We start from the raw sequence: 14,521 nt of genomic DNA, 5'->3' as shown, positions 1-14,521 counted from the left end.
GGGGGAGGGAAGGAAGGGGGAGTCCTACTCCACATTTTCCTTTCCCTTTCCTCTTTCCTTCTTCTCCTAGGCCAGCCTGCTATGGGGGCGCACTAGCCCCTTGTGGCTGGTGTGTTCCCTCTGTTTTGGCCCATAAGGCCCATAACTTTGCCGGGGGTGCCCGGAACCCCTTCCGGTGACCCGATAAGTACCCGGTAACCCCCGAAAGACTTCCGGTATCCGAATACCATCATCCTATATATCAATCTTTACCTCTCGATCATTTCGAGACTCCTCGTCATGTCCGTGATCTCATCCAATACTCCGAACAACATTCAGTCACCAAATCATATAACTGATACAACACTATATCGTCAATGACCGTTAAGCATGCGGACCCTACGGGTTCGAGAACTATGTAGACATGACCGAGACACCTCTCCGGTCAATAACCAATAGCGGAACCTGGATGCCCACATTGGCTCCTACATATTCTACGAAGATCTTTATCGGTCGAACCGTTATGACAACATACATAATTCCCTTTGTCCATCGATATGTTACTTGCCCGAGATTCGATCGTCGATATCTTCATACCTAGATCAATCTCGTTACCAGCAAGTCTCTTTAGTCGTTCCGTAATACATCACCTCGGCACTAACTCCTTAGTATTTTACTTGCAAGCTGATATGTCTCTGTCGTATCTACTTTTCCCAACGTTTTTCCTCTTGTTTGGGACTCTAATTTCCATGATTTGGATGCAACTAACCCGGACTGACGCTGTTTTCAGTAGAACTACCATGGTGTTGTTTTTGTGTACTCGTAGCCTTAGCTTTATAAGCTCATGTATGACTCGTAGTGATAACTATAGTTGCTGAACTACTGTAGTGATAACTATAGTTGATCAATGGGGAAGCTCCCCCGATACAATAACTTCACATGACAAATAAAAATGGTGGCCACATGGTCTCTGCTCTTGGTCATTGTACAGAATCATGAACCTTTATTTGGTACTACCTCAATAAGTTACAGAGGTAGTAGAACATTGTACATTCACATCCAACCAAACCGTGTTATAAAAGGTGGCATAGGGAGAGCAAACCTACCACCACATAATTTTCTAAACTGAAAATAGGATGGAGGAGACTAAAACGGAGACAGAGAGTTTACCACCATGCCCTATACACTGGGATAGTGGAATGCTAGCAAATCATGAGCTTGAGAGGCTTCAAGACTTAGGGTTCACTTGGGTGCTAGCTCGTAGTTGCATGACGGCAACTGTTGACTCACATTGGAACCACATAGAATAATTTAGGAGGGCACATGCTGGGGAATGTGAGATAACGATCTGCCTCAAAAGAGCCCTCTTGTTGTTGCATAGGTAGAACCATCAAAGGTGGATTTACATTTAATGAGTATTCGTACATGTCATTGTGTTCTTTCGATGAGCGTGCAATAATAGGATGCACTGCCCACTTAAGCTTCACAGGCTCGTCCATGTGCAAGAATAACTGTAGACTAAAGTGGCCAGTAGTGAATTTTATTTTATGAAACATGAAATAGCTGCATCCAACCAACCAAGCCAATTTTGCTGCTTTTGTTTAAGTGGAATCGAAGAGTAGATATTCTCATCATACGCTGGATTTCAATAGTTGGGATGTTCTACAAGTTATTTTGGATCGTTGTCAATGTGCCAAGTGTTTTTCTGAGAAAGGGGAGTGGCTTCTATTTGCCCTTTGCTTTTCCGATGTACCGTCTGTAAATATATTCTTTGAGCCCAATATAGAAGTGAAAAGCCCAATATAGGAGTATAAACAAGACGTAATAAAAAAGATTGACGTGGAAAGTTCCGATTGAAATACGATCTAAACATGAAGATGACTTGTCATTCACTGGTTATTAGAAGCATCCCAAACGCATCCGGGGCAGAAGTATGGAAATAGGAGAAGGTAGTGGCGAGAGGAGCCGACCAAAATTAGGATTTCCGCAAAAATATGGTAGAGCGTGTTATGAGTGTCGATGTGATGGACTTAATTTAACAAAGATGATGAAAGCGTAAACTCGCAACGATTTATGCGCTAGGGATACCGTTTTGTCTTTTGTGTCGAAGCAATTTTTAAATCACGGGCCATGCCAGTAAAAGACTTTACTAAGACAAAACGATGGTGGTACTTGCACAACAGTGACACAAAGTTGTCCACCCCAAAACTGCTTGTGTGAATGCGGACCAGAATTCTATTTATAGTATTTCTATTTAACCCAAACTAAGGGAAACATGCTCGCTAAAACCCCCCTTAAAAGTGAAGGCTGTTGTAGAAATTTGATAGTAATTACTCGAGTTAGTATCAACAATTGGATGTGAATGATACCACGTTACTCATTAATTACATACTCTTGTTTAATTGCTTCTACCTTGAATGGGCATGTTGCGGATAATTCACTGTTCCTCAATATTATATTATCATCTCATAAGCGTACACTCAAGCTCTAAGATTTTTGTGTGAATTGAATACTTAGTCAGGGCTCAGGTGTTTGAAGATCTTAAAGTGTTTTTGACTCATACTAATTGGCACAATGATTTATGACAAAAGAGTAGTATGGGTTACATATGTATCTCATCCACCATAGTTTTTCTGAGAGAGGACCATAGTTTCTTCTGAATGAGCTTGTAGAGGTTTGCCCCATGCAAATGCTGAGGTGATCTAGGGTTCTGGATCATCGAGTGAAAGCTTTACAGTTAGTGTACTCTTTGGTTTGATTATTAGTGGGTTGAATGCTTAAAAATAACAACATGTTTGCCTAGCCCACTAAATCATTTCAAATTCTCATGAATGAGCTTGTCTAGGGTATTCTGTTTGTGATGCAATTAATGCGAAGTACAAACCTCATCTAAGGGTACGACCCATGCGGAGATTATTGTAAATTGCCTGGCACTAAAGATCCATAAATACTGAGCACACGAACTTCACTCCTACTCCCTCCGTCCGCGAATAAGTGTACTTCTACTATTTGTCTTAAGTCAAAGTTTTATAATTAAACTGATAATAACAGATACTACACTTGATCTTAGCCAAAAGGCCGAGAACGCGTACTGATTGGTCGAAAGAGTCGAGAAACGCAGGGACCCGCTCCGCCACGCTCCCCTGCGCCGCTGGCCACTCCGACCGCGGCGGCCACCGCCCTCCTCCACCGCTGTCCCGCCCGGGCGGGCGCTGCCGCCCATGCCGACCCTGTCCTCTCCCCGGGATCCCGCTTCCCCATCTGCCACCCATCAAGGCCGCAGGCTGGGGGGCGGATCTGGATCCCCTGGTTCTTCCGTGGCTCCCACCTCTCCCGATCTCCGGCCGATCTTGAGTGGGGGACGCCCCCGCAAATCCTACAGCAAGGCGCTGACCTCGAGGGCGCCCCCTCGCTCGGACCGCTGGCCTCCGACGCGTCCCCCCTGGTAGAGCAGCCCCGACTTCGGTCCATTGTAGTTGTGCCTTCCCCGCTGCCCGTTTCGGAGCCAACCGCCATTGATGAAGGTTGGACGCGCTATCAATCTCACAAGAGCAAGAAGGCCGCCAAGCGACCTCCAAGCAACCCGGGGCGCCTCCGCGGGCCCGGATCCAGCCGCCCCCTCCTCGTCGGGGCGCGAGGCCTTCTTAAAGAGATTCAAGGGCCTCTGCTTCCAGTGCCTCAGCCCCCACCACCGCCGCGTCGACTGCCACGATCCCCTCCATTGCATCCTCTACAAGCGGCCAGGCCACTTTGGTAGGGAGTGCCCCAACAGCAAGAGTGGCCGACCTGCGGGTGTGCGGCAGGCCCGTCCGGTGCGGGAGCGGCATTGTTCCCCGCCCCACCCCCCTCCGCCCCTGATGGCCTCGGCGAACCCCCCTTCATCGACCACGGATGCCGGCCTCGCTCCAGCCACAAGGTGATCGCCTCCATGCTGGAGCTGGAGCAGCAGGTGTTCCTGCTGCAGCAGCATGCGGTGGTGATCACCGCGATGACCAAGCTACACGAGGCCAGCCCCCTCTCCATCGGTCGTGCCATCGAGCGGGAGTTCTAGATCCCCTCGCACCTCCTGCGCGTCACCAGCCACGATCCAAAAGACTTCTTCATCCACCTCACCATGCCGGCGCACAAGGAGCTCGTCGTCCGGCGTGGCTCGATCATCATGGATGGTGTCTCCTTCCTCCTGGAGCCATGGAGGGAGGACACGCACGCGATCCATGACACCTGGATGCTCCATGTCCATGTCGTCATGGAGAAGCTGCCGATGCAGCTGTGGACGCTGGAGGGCGCAAAGGAGGTGCTGGGCGACCAGGTGATCATTGAACGCCTCGACAGCCGCACCTTCGAGCGCGCGGACACGAAGCTCTCCGCCGTCTGGGTGTGGGTGTGGCAGCTCCACCACATCCCCACCAAGAGGACGCTCTGGAAGCACGCGCGCGGCGCCGGCAGGGTGGAGGAGATGCTCGGCTTCTCGCCGCCGAGCAGAGTGGTCGCGCCCCCCAACCTGCTTCGCTGGGACGTGTTGGTCCACATCGATCGCGTTGAAGACTGGACGCCGCTCTCCCCCCGCTCCTCGCACTCGGGCCAGAGCGGGCTCCCCTCCTCCTCCGACGATGACCGCCTGTACCCGCGCTTCCTGCCTATCGGTGGCTGGGTGGCCGGCGTCGACGATGGTAGGCCGGCGCTGGACTCGCGGCCGCGCATGCGCCATCCCGCGCAGGTCGCGTCCTCGGGCTGCAAGGGCATGCCCTCGGCAGGCCATCGATGCTCCCACGACGGCGACGACAGTCAGAGGCGGTCTTGGAAGGACACGCTTGAAGGAAATATGCCCTAGAGGCAATAATAAAGTTATTATTTATTTCCTCATATCATGATAAATGTTTATTATTCATGCTAGAATTGTGTTAACCGGAAACATAATACATGTGTGAATACATAGACAAACTTAATGTCACTAGTATGCCTCTACTTGACTAGCTCATTAATCAATGATGGTTATGTTTCCTAACCATAGACATGTGTTGTCATTTGATTAACGGGATCACATCATTAGGAGAATGATGTGATTGACTTGACCCATTCCGTTAGCCTAGCACTTGATCGTTTAGTATGTTGCTATTGCTTTCTTCATGACTTATACAAAGTTCCTACAACTATGAGATTATGCAACTCCCGTTTGCCGGAGGAACACTTTGTGTGCTACCAAAGATCACAACGTAACTGGGTGATTATAAAGGAGCTCTATAGGTGTCCCCGAAGGTACATGTTGAGTTGGCGTATTTCGAGATTAGGTTTTGTCAGTCCGATTGTCGGAGAGGTATCTCTGGGCCCTCTCGGTAATGCACATCACTATAAGCCTTGCAAGCAATGTAGCTAATGAGTTAGTTACGGAATGATGCATTACGTAACGAGTAAAGAGACTTGCCGGTAACGAGATTGAACTAGGTATTGGATACCGACGATCGAATCTCGGGCAAGTAACATACCGATGACAAAGGGAACAACGTATGTTGTTATGCAGTTTGACCGATAAAGATCTTCGTAGAATATGTAGGAGCCAATATGAGCATCCAGGTTCCGCTATTGGTTATTGACCGGAAACAGTTCTAGGTCATGTCTACATAGTTCTCGAACCCGTAGGGTCCGCACGCTTAACGTTACGATGACAGTTTTATTATGAGTTTATAAGTTTTGATGTACCGAAGGTTGTTCAGAGTCCCGGATGTGATCACGGACATGACGAGGAGTCTCGAAATGGTCGAGACATAAAGATTGATATATTGGAAGCCTATATTTGGATATCGGAAACGTTCCGGGTGAAATCGGGATTTTACCGGAGTACCGGGGGGTTACCGGAACCCCCCGGGGGTTAATGGTCCTACATGGGCCATGAGGGAGAAGAGGAGGGCCGGCCAGGGCAGGCCGCACCCCCCTAGTACGAATAGGACAAGGAAGGGGGGGGCGGCGCCCCCCTTTCCTCTTTCCCCTCCCCCCTTTCCTTCTCCACCAAGGCAAGAGGGGGGAGTCCTACTCCCGGTGGGAGTAGGACTCCTGCAGGCGCACCCCTAGGGGGCCGGCCGCACCTTCCATCCCTCCTTTATATACTGGGGCAGGGGGGCACCTCTAGACACACAAGTTGATCTTCGTGATCGTTCCTTAGCCGTGTGCGGTGCCCCCCTCCATCATATTCCACCTCGGTCATATCGTAGCGGTGCTTAGGCGAAGCCCTGCGTCGGTAGAACATCATCATCGTCACCACGCCGTCGTGCTGACAGAACTCATCCCTGACACCCTGCTGGATCGGAGTCCGGGGATCGTCATCGAGCTGAACATGTGCTGAACTCGGAGGTGCCGTACGTTCGGTACTTGGATCGGTCGGATCGTGAAGACGTACGACTACATCAACCACATTGTCATAACGCTTCCGCTTTCAGTCTATGAGGGTACATGGACAACACTCTCCCCTCTCGTTTCTATGCATCACCATGATCTTGCGTGTGCATAGGAAAATTTTGAAATTACTACGTTCCCCAACAACGCTGCTGGGGTAGGGCCGCGGAAAGGAGCCAACCGCCCCCTCCCCACGGAGCGCCAACGCAGCCGCACGCCCACCTCGAGGCACAACCGGAGCTGCCACCACGACGCACGCCAAGGACACGCCGCCAAGTCTGGCAGAACTGGCTCCCGGGCTGCGTCCTCCTCTGGGACGGCCGCTGCAACGCGCAACCCGCTGCTGGCGCCACCCAGACCGCTGCCACGGGAAGCGGGCGGTGCTGCGGCCGACGGTGACCCGGTGGCTGAGTTCTTCGATGAGGTGGGCAAGGAGCTGCCCCCTCCGCCCAGGGTGGACCCGAGGAAGGCCGCCGTCGACAAGGCTGCGGCGGCCACTGTCGACAAGCCCCTCTGCTTCGTGCCAAGCGCAGACTCGGCCAGCAACATTGACGACGGCATCAACATGGGCCCGGCTCTCTCTCTCGCCCAGCACACCCCCAGAGCAGCCACCACGCACTCCCTGCAGCTCGGCGCAGTCACATCCCAGGTGTGCCACCTGCAGCTCTCCGATGCGGGCGGCACCCCGCCCAGCCAGCTGTTTGCAGCACCAGCGCCTTCTGTGTTGGGGAAGGCCCCTGTAGGGGAACGTAGCAGAAATTCAAAATTTTCCTACGTGTCACCAAGATCTATCTATGGAGAAACCAGCAACGAGGCGAAGGAGAGTGCATCTACATACCCTTGTAGATCTCTAAGCGGAAGCTTTCAAGAGAACGGGGTTGAAGGAGTCGTACTCGTCGTGATCCAAATCACCGGAGATCCTAGTGCCGAACGGACAGCACCTCCGCGTTCAACACACGTGCATCCCAGTGACGTCTCCCATGCCTTGATCCAGCAATGAGAGAGGGAGAGGTTGAGGAAGACTCCATCCAGCAGCAGCACAACGGCGTGGTGGTGATGGAGGAGCGTGGTAATCCAGCAGGGCTTCGCCAAGCACCGCGAGATATGAGGAGAAAGAGAGGTAGGGCTGCGCCAACAGGAGAAGCACTTCGTGTGTGGGCTGCTCCTATGCCTCCACTATATATAGGGGGAGAGGGGGCTGCGCCCCCACCTAGGTTTCCACCCCTAGGGGCAGCGGCCAGCCCTAGATCCCATCTAGGGGGGCGGCCAAGGGGGGGAGAGGGGGAACTTGCCCCCCAAGCAAGGTGGGGCGCCCCCTCCCCAAACCCTAAGCGGCTTGGGCCCTTGTTGGGGGGTGCACCAGCCCACCTGGGGCTGGTCCCCTCCCACACTTGGCCCATGCAGCCCTCCGGGGATGGTGGCCCCACTTGGTGGACCCCCGGGAGCCTCCTGGTGGTCCCGGTACGTTACCGATAAAACCCGAAACTTTTCCGGTGACAAAAACAGGACTTCCAATATATAAATCTTTACCTCCGGACCATTCCGGAACTCCTCGTGACGTTCGAGATCTCATCCGGGACTCCGAACAACATTCGGTAATCACATACAAACTTCCTTTATAACCCTAGCGTCATCAAACCTTAAGTGTGTAGACCCTACGGGTTCGGGAACCATGCAGACATGACCGAGACGTTCTCCGGTCAATAACCAACAGCGGGATCTGGATACCCATGTTGGCTCCCACATGTTCCATGATGATCCCATCGGATGAACCACGATGTCAAGGACTCAATCGATCCCGTATACAATTCCCTTTGTCTAGTGGTATTGTACTTGCCCGAGATTCAATCGTCGGTATCCCGATACCTTGTTCAATCTTGTTACCGGCAAGTCTCTTTACTCGTTCCGTAACACATCATCCCGTGATCAACCCCTTGGTCACATTGTGCACATTATGATGATGTCCTACCGAGTGGGCCCAGAGATACCTCTCCATTTACGGGAGTGACAAATCCCAGTTTCGATTCGTGCCAACCCAACAGACACTTTCGGAGATACCCGTAGTGCACCTTTATAGCCACCCAGTTACGTTGTGACGTTTGGTGCACCCAAAGCATTCCTACGGTATCCGGGAGTTGCACAATCTCATGGTCTAAGGAAATGATAGTTGACATTAGAAAAGCTTTAGCATACGAACTACGATCTTTGTGCTAGGCTTAGGATTGGGTCTTGTCCATCACATCATTCTCCAAATGATGTGATCCCATTATCAACGACATCCAATGTCCATGATCAGGAAACCGTAACCATCTGTTGATCAACGAGCTAGTCAACTAGAGGCTTACTAGGGACATGGTGTTGTTTATGTACCCACACATGTATCTGAGTTTCCTATCAATACAATTATAGCATGGATAACAAACGATTATCATGAACAAGGAAATATAATAATAACTATTTATTATTGCCTCTAGGGCATATTTCCAATAGTCTCCCACTTGCACTAGAGTCAATAATCTAGTTCACGTCGCCATGTGATTAACACTCACAGGTCATATCGCCATGTGACCAACATCCAGAGAGTTTACTAGTGTCATTAAACTAGTTCACATCATCATGTGATTAAGACTCAACGAGTTCTGGGGTTTGATCATGTTTTGCTTGTGAGAGAGGTTTTAGTCAACGGGTCTGCAACATTCAGATCCGTATGTACTTCGCAAATCTCTAGGTCATATTGTAAATGCTGCTTACACGCTCCACTTGGAGCTATTCCAAATGGTTGCTCCACTATACGTATCCGGTTTGCTACTCAGAGTCATTCGGATAGGTGTTAAAGCTTGCATCGACGTAACCCTTTATGTTGAACTCTTTATCACCTCCATAATCGAGAAACATATCCTTATTCCTCTAAGGATAATTTTGACCGCTATCTGGTGATCCACTCCTTGATCACCTTTGTACCCTCTTGCCAGACATGTGGCAAGGCACACATCAGGTGCGGTACTCAGTATAGCATATTGTAGAGCCTATGTCTAAAGCATAGGGGATGATCTTCGTCCTTTCTCTCTTTTCTGCCGTGGTCAAGCTTTAACTCTTAACTTCATACCTTACAACTCAGGCAAGAACTCCTTCTTTGACTGATCCATCTTGAACACCTTCAAGATCATGTCAAGGTATATGCTCATTTGAAAGTACCATTAAGCGGTTTTGATCTATCCTTATAGATCTTGATGCTCAATGTTCAAGTAGCTTAATCCAGGTTTTCTATTGAAAAACACCTTTCAAATAACCCTATATGCTTTCCTGAAATTCTACATCATTTCTGATCAACAATATGTCAACAACATATACTCATCAGAAATTCTATAGTGCTCCCACTCACTTCTTTGGATATACAAGTTCCTCATAAACTTTGTATAAACCCAAAATCTTTGATCATCTCATCAAAGCGTACATTCCAACTCCGAGATGCTTACTCCAGTCCATGGAAGGATCGCTAGAGCTAGCATACCTTTTAGCATCCTTAGGATCGACAAAACCTTTCTGATTGTATTACATACAACCTTTCCTTACGAAAAACTGGTAAGGAAACTCGTTTTGACATCCATCTGCCAGATTCCATAAATGCAGCTAATGCTAACATGATTCCGACGGACTTAAGCATCGCTACGGATGAGAAAATCTCATCATAGTCAATTCCTTTGAACTTGTGAAAAACTCTTCACCACAAGTCGAGCTTCATAGACGGTGACATTACCGTCCACGTCCGTCTTCTTCTTAAAGATCCATTTATCTCAATGGCTTGCCGATCATCGGGCAAGTCCACCAAAGTCCATGCTTTGTTCTGATACATGGATCCTATCTCGGATTTCATGGCTACTAACCATTTGTCGGAATTTGGGCCCACCATCACTTCTCCATCGCTCGTAGGTTCATTGTTGTCTAGCAACATGACCTTCAAGACAGGATTACTGTACCACTCTGAAGTAGTACGCATCCTTGTCACCCTACGAGGTACGGTAGTGACTTGATCCGAAACTTCATGATCACTATCATAAGCTTCTACTTCAATTGGTGTAGGCGCCACAGGAACAACTTCCTGTGCCCTGCTACACACTAGTTGAAGTGACGGTTCAATAACCTCATCAAGTCTCCACCATCCTCCCACTCAATTCTTTCGAGAGAAACCTTTCCTCGAGAAAGGACCCGATTCAAGAAACAATCCCTATTGCTTTCGGATCTGAATTAGGAGGTATACCCAACTGTTTTGGGTGTCTTATGAAGATGCATTTTATCCGCTTTGGGTTCGAGCTTATCAACCTAAAACTTTTTCACATAAGCGTCGCTGCCCCAAACTTTTAAGAAACGAGAACTTAGGTTTCTCCAAACCATAGTTCAAACGGTGTCGTCTCAACGGAATTACGTGGTGCCCTATTTTAAAGTGAATGCGGTTGTCTCTAACGCCTAACCCATGAACGATAGTGGTAATTCGATAAGAGACATCATGGTACGCACCATATCCAATACGGTGCAGCTATGATGTTCGGACACACCATCACACTATGGTGTTCCAGGCGGTATTAATTGTGAAACAATTTCCACAATGTCTTAATTGCGTGCCAAAGCTCGTAACTCAGATACTCATCTCTATGATCATATCATAGATATTTTATCCTCTTGTCACGATGATCTTCAACTTCACTCTGAAATTACTTGAACCATTCAATAATTCAGACTTGTGTTTCATCAAGTAAATATACTCAGTATCTACTCAAATCATCCGTGAAGTAAGAACACAACGATATCCACTGCGTGCCTTAGCACTTGTTGGACTGCACACATCAAAATGTATTACTTCCAACAAGTTGCTTTCTTGTTCCATTTTACTGAAAACGAGGCTTTCAGTCATCTTGCCCATGTGGTATGATTTGCATGTCTCAAGTGATTCAAAATCAAGTGAGTCCAAAACGATCCATCTGCATGGAGTTTCTTCATGTGTACATACCAATAGACATGGTTTGCATGTCTCAAACTTTTCAAAAACGAGTGAGTCCAAAGATCCATCAACATGGATATTCTTCATGCGTTTTATGAGTTACATGGCAGTGCCACAAGTAGGTGGTACTATCATTACTATCTTGTATCTTTTGGCATGAACATGTGTATCACTATGATCGAGATTCAATAAACCATTCATTTTAGGTGCAAGACCTTTGAAGATATTATTCAAATAAACAGAGTAACTATTATTCTCCTTAAATGAATAACCGTATTGTGATAGACATAATCCAATCATGTCTATGCTCAACGCAAACACCAAATAACAATTATTTAGGTTTAATACCAATCTCGATGGTAGAGGGAGCGTGCGATGCTTGATCATATCAACCTTGGAAACACTTCCAACACATATCGTCAGCTCACCTTTAGCTAGTCTTCGTTTATTCCGTAGCTTTTACTTCGAGTTACTAACACTTAGCAACCGAACCGGTATCTAATACCCTGGTGCTACTAGGAGTACTAGTAAATTACACATTAACTTAATGTATATCCAATATACTTCTATCGACCTTGCCAGCCTTCTCATCTACCAAGTATCTAGGGTAATTCTGCTCCAGTGGCTGTTCCCCTTATTACAGAAGCACTTAGTCTCGGGTTTGGGTTCAACCTTGGGTTTCTTCATTAGAGCAGCAACTGATTTGCTGTTTCATGAAGTATCCCTTCTTGCCCTTGCCCTTCTTGAAACTAGTGGTTTCACCAACCATCAACAATTGATGCTCCTTCTTGATTCCTACTTTCGCGGTGTCAAACATCGCGAATATCTCACGGATCATCATATCTATCCCTGATTTGTTATAGTTCATCACGAAGCTCTAGCAGCTTGGTGGCAATGACTTTGGAGAAACATCACTATCTCTGGAAGATCAACTCCCACTCGATTCAAGTGACTTGTTGCACTCAGACAATCTGAGCACAAGCTCAACGATTGAGCTTTTCTCCCTTAATTTGCAGGCTAAGAAAATCGTCGGAGGTCTTATACCTCTTGACGTGGGCACGAGCCTGAAATCCCAATTTCAGCCGTCGAAACAACTCATATGTTCCGTGACATTTCGAAATCGTCTTTGGTGCCTCAACTCTAAACCGTTTAACTGAACTATCACGTAGTTATCAAAAACGTGTATGTCAAATGTTCGCAACATCCTCAGACGACGTTCGAGGTTCAGCACACCGAGCGGTGCATTAAGGACATAAGCCTTCTATGAAGCAACAAGGACAATCCACAGTTTACGGACCCAGACCGCATAATTGCTACTATCAACTTTCAACTAAATTTTCTCTAGGAACATATCTAAAACAGTAGAACTAAAGCGCGAGCTACGACACAATTTGCAAAGGGCTTTTGACTATGTTCAGGATAATTAAGTTCATCTAATGAACTCCCACTCAGATAGACATCCCTCTAGTCATCTAAGTGATTACATGATCCGAGTCAACTAGGCCGTGTCCGATCATCACGTGAGACGGACTAGTCATCATCGGTGAACATCTTCATGTTGATCGTATCCTCCATACGACTCATGCTCGACCTTTCGGTCTCTTGTGTTCCGAGGCCATGTCTGTACATGCTAGGCTCGTCAAGTTAACATAAGTGTTTCGCGTGTGTAAATCTGGCTTACACCTGTTGTATATGAACGTTAGAATCTATCACACCCGATCATCACGTGGTGCTTCGAAACGATGAACTTTCGCAATGGTGCACAGTTAGGGGGAACACTTTCTTGAAATTTTAATGAGGGATCATCTTATTTACTACCGTCGTTCTAAGCAAATAAGATGTATAAACATGATAAACATCACATGCAATCAAATAGTGACATGATATGGCCAATATCATTTTGCTCCTTTTGATCTCCATCTTCGGGGCTCCATGATCATCATCGTCACCGGCATGACACCATGATCTCCATCATCATGATCTCCATCATCGTGTCTTCATGAAGTTGTCTCGCCAACTATTACTTCTACTACTATGGCTAAGGGTTTAGCAATAAAGTGAAGTAATTACATGGCGTTGTTCAATGACACGCAGGTCATACAATAAATTAAGACAACTCCTATGGCTCCTGCCGGTTGTCATATTCATTGACATCCAAGTCGTGATTCCTATTACAAGAACATGATCAATCTCATAAATCACATATCATTCATCACATTACTCTTGGCCATATCACATCACATAGCATACCCTGCAAAAACAAGTTAGACGTCCTCTAATTGTTGTTTGCATGTTTTATGTGGCTGCTATGGGTTTCTAGCAAGAACGTATCTTACCTACGCAAAAAACACAACGTGATATGTCAATTGCTATTTACCCTTCATAAGGACCCTTTTCATCGAATCCGATCCGACTAAAGTGGGAGAGACTGGCACCCGCTAGCCACCTTATGCAACACGTGCATGTCAGTCGGTGGAACCTGTCTCACGTAAGAGTACGTGTAAGGTTGGTCCGAGCCGCTTCATCCCACAATGCCGCCGAATCAAGATAAGACTAGTAACGGTAAGCATATTGAACAAAATCAACGCCCACAACTACTTTGTGTTCTACTCGTGCAAAGAATCTACGCAATAGACCTAGCTCATGATGCCACTGTTGGGGAACGTAGCAGAAATTCAAAATTTTCTTACGTGTCACCAAGATATATCTATGGAGAAACCATCAACGAGGGGAAGGAGAGTGCATCTACATACCCTTGTAGATCGCTAAGCGGAAGCGTTCAAGAGAACGGGCTTGAAGGAGTCGTACTCGTCGTGATCCAAATCACCGGAGATCCTAGTGCCGAACGGACAGCACCTCCGTGTTCAACACACGTGCAGCCCGGTGACGTCTCCCATGCCTTGAGGAAGACTCCATCTAGCAGCAGCACAATGGCATGGTGGTGATGGAGGAGCGTGGTAATCCAGCAGGGCTTCGCCAAGCACCGCGAGATATGAGGAGAAAGAGAGGTAGGGCTGCGCCAACAGGAGAAGAACTTCGTGTGTGGGCTGCTCCTATGCCTCCACTATATATAGGGGGAGAGAGGGCTGCGCCCCCACCTAGGTTTCCACCCCTAGGGGTGGCGGCCAGCCCTAGATCCCATCTAGGGGGGCGGCCAAG

The 14,521-nt window shown here is 48.0% G+C and overlaps 2 pseudogenes; one reads left to right on the top strand and one right to left on the bottom strand.

Moving 5' to 3' along the window:
- The window catches only part of LOC119338518, a 43,323-nt pseudogene that overhangs the window by 10,447 nt on the left and 18,355 nt on the right, over nucleotides 1-14,521 (top strand).
- Nucleotides 2,969-3,069, bottom strand: LOC119342291 (annotated as a pseudogene).

The sequence above is a fragment of the Triticum dicoccoides genome, chromosome 7B (genome assembly GCF_002162155.2).
Source record: "Triticum dicoccoides isolate Atlit2015 ecotype Zavitan chromosome 7B, WEW_v2.0, whole genome shotgun sequence".
NCBI lineage: Eukaryota > Viridiplantae > Streptophyta > Magnoliopsida > Poales > Poaceae > Triticum > Triticum dicoccoides.
This window is presented reverse-complemented; position numbering and strand designations above follow the sequence as displayed.